General features: G+C 47.5%; 1 pseudogene; it reads right to left on the reverse strand.

Annotated features, from left to right (window-relative positions):
• The window catches only part of LOC108522547 (popy class I histocompatibility antigen, alpha chain E-like), a 6,898-nt pseudogene that overhangs the window by 1,363 nt on the left and 2,482 nt on the right, over window positions 1-3,053 (reverse strand).

Consider the following 3,053-nt stretch of genomic DNA (forward strand, 5'->3'; position numbering starts at 1 on the left):
CCCGCCACCTCGCCTGGCTAGTTTTTTTGTATTTTTTTAGTAGAGACGGGGTTTCACCGTGTTAGCCAGGATGGTCTCGATCTCCTGACCTTGTGATCCGCCCGTCTCGGCCTCCCAAAGTGCTGGGATTACAGGCTTGAGCCACCGGCATCTCGCTGTCTTCTATCCCTTGCTCTTTAACAAATGGTCACTGAGGTATATCCTTGGTTTCCTGCCCCGAAAATACTTTTTCACTCTTCAAATGGCCAGGCTCAGTTTTCCAAATCTTTCTGCTCTGTTTCCTTTTTAATTATAAATCTCTCTTTAACTTATTTCTTTGCTCCTGAATCGCAGTGTAAGTGGCCAAATGTAACCATGCAGCTGCTTCTATATTTTGCCTAGAAATTTCTTCTGCCACTTACGCTAATTAATCACTCTAAAGTTTGACCTTCCACAAAGTGCTTGGGTATGGACAAAGTTCATCCAAGTTCTCTGCGAATTTGTAACATGGATGGCCTTTAGTCCAATTTCCAATACTTCGTTCCTCAGTCTCATCTGAAACCTCATCAGAATGGTCTTTAGCGTCTACATTTCTATCAACATTCTGGTCATGACCATGTAATAAGACCATGTAATAAATATCTGAGGAGTTCGAAGTTTTCCCTAGTCATCTTGTCTTCTAATCCCTCCAGAATCTACGCTTCCTGCTTCTCCAAATTCTTCCAGCTTCTACCCATTACTCAGTTTCAAAGCTGAATCCACGTCTTCACATATTTGTCATCAGCAACACCCTACTTCTCAGTACCAATTTCCTGCCTTAGTCCATTTTCTGTTGCTTTTAACAGAACATATGAAACTGGGTAATATGTAAATAAATGAAATTTATTTCTCATAGTTCTGAAGACTGGGTAGTCCAAGGTTGAGGGGCTGCATCTGGTGAGACCCTTCTTGCTGATGAGGACTCTGCAGAGTCCTGAGGTGGTGTAGGGCATTGCATGGTGAGGGAGCTTGGCATGCTAGCTCAGTTCTCTCTTCATCTTTTTATAAAGCCACCTGTCCCACTCCTGTGATAACCCAATAATCCATTAACCCATGACTGAAGGCAGAGACTTATGATCCAATCACATCTTAAAAGTTCCACCTTTTAGTATTGCCACATTAGGGATTAAGTCTCAACATGGGTGTTGGAAGGAACATTCAAAACACAGCAGTATGAAAACAATATTCAACTCCAAGGGATATGGTCAAGATTACAGGTGGTAAGGAAAAGCCTAGAGAACAGGAATAGGCTCAATTTGCTAGAGATGTGCTGTGGAATTATTTGTCTGTATTTCTAGCTATGACCTTAGCTTCCTCAACTCCACTTCATCACATGAATATGAACAAATACATTGAGATCCAGGTTCTTATTTTTAATAGAAAAGTAAGAGGCCGTGGCTCAGTGCACCATGATGTTGAGACAGGGATGGGGACATCTCAGCCACACTCCTCTAGAACAGGGAAGGAACACAGTGTGAGGAAGGGGTTCATGATAGACACAGGGGTGGGCTGTTTCTCCACGTCCTCACATTAACAGGGACACAGATACAATTAGATGACTTTGCAGAAAGAGAAACCAGAGGCTCTTGAAGTCACAAAGGGGACGTGTGAAGAAATCCCGCATCTCCGTCCCTCACAAGGCAGCTGTCTCAGGCTACAGAAGAAAATAGCCATGAACAAATGCAGGCCAGTCATGGTAAGTGGTGACACTCTGAACAGCCCACCACACAAAGATTCTCAATCAACAAATCCCCATAACCCATTACTATGCCCTCTGCCCCACCCCCAACCCACTTCAGGCCCTCCAGAATTTTATCTTTACAAGCCTTGAGTGACACACCAGAGCCCTGGGCACTGTTGCTTCCTGGGGTAGAACAAAAAATGGACTTGGCCGAGCTTGGTGGCTCATGTTTGTAATCCCAGCACTTTGAGGGGCAGGCAGATTTGCTTGAGCTCAGGAATTCCAGACCAGCCTGGGCAACATGGCGAAACCCTGTCTCCACAACAAAATACAGAAGTTAGCTGGGTGTGGTAGCATGTGCCTGAAATCCCAGCTTCTTGGGAGGCTGAGGTGTGAGGAGGGCTTGATCCAAAATTTTGCCACTGCACTCCAGCCCAGGCAACAGAGCCAGATCCTGTCTCAAAACAAAAACCAAACCAAACACAAACACTAACCACTGAAATTCCATTAAATAAAGAAAGGAGGGAAAATAAAACAAAACAAACAAACAAAAAAACAGGACCTGGTCAGAGCCCACTGGAGATGTGGCTAGAAGATGAATTGTGGGCTGGGTGAGCTTCTCCATGGGCTCCTGACCACAATATTCCAAGGATTTCAGGGATCAGCCTCCTTCATACTTACCTGCATCCTGAGAGTCGCTCCCTCCTTTTCTATCTGTAGGAAGAAAATGTTCTGTGAGAGGCCAGGGAGGAGGCAGGGCCATGATGTCCTAGAGGAACCCCCAGGACTTGGATCCCAGAGAAGTTTGCAGAACTGTGACTGCAGACCCAGGGCAGGATCAGGAACATGAAGAAAGGAGGTGTGGGTTCTGGACCAACTACCCTCCTGAGATCTGTCCTCAGCAGGGACCTTCCCCTGACCTGTGACTGCTGGAATCAGGTCCCCATCACCACTGTCATCAAAGTGATAAATCTGTCCTTCAGTGTCACAGGTGCTTTGCAAAAGAGTAAGTGCTGGCACAGCGCCAGGGTCACTCACCCGCCTCGCTCTGGTTGTAGTAGTGAAGCAGGGTCCGCAGGTTCACTCGGTGAGTCAGTGCCTGGCCCTGGCTCTCAGTGTTTCCTCCTCCTAATACTCTGGCCCCTCCTGCTCCACCCACGGCTCCATCCTCGTACTCGCTGCGTCCTTGTCGAACCGCACGAACTGCGTCTTGTCCACGTAGCCCACGCCGATGAAGCGGGGCTCCCCGCGGCCGAGCCGGGACACTGCGGTGTGGAAATAACTCAAGGAGTGGGAACCTGGGGGCGAGGAGGGGCCAAGTCTGCCGCCTCCTGGAGGTTAATGAGCAGAGTAG

Source organism: Rhinopithecus bieti, unplaced genomic scaffold (genome assembly GCF_001698545.2).
Source record: "Rhinopithecus bieti isolate Rb0 unplaced genomic scaffold, ASM169854v2 scaffold_64503, whole genome shotgun sequence".
NCBI classification, from domain to species: domain Eukaryota; kingdom Metazoa; phylum Chordata; class Mammalia; order Primates; family Cercopithecidae; genus Rhinopithecus; species Rhinopithecus bieti.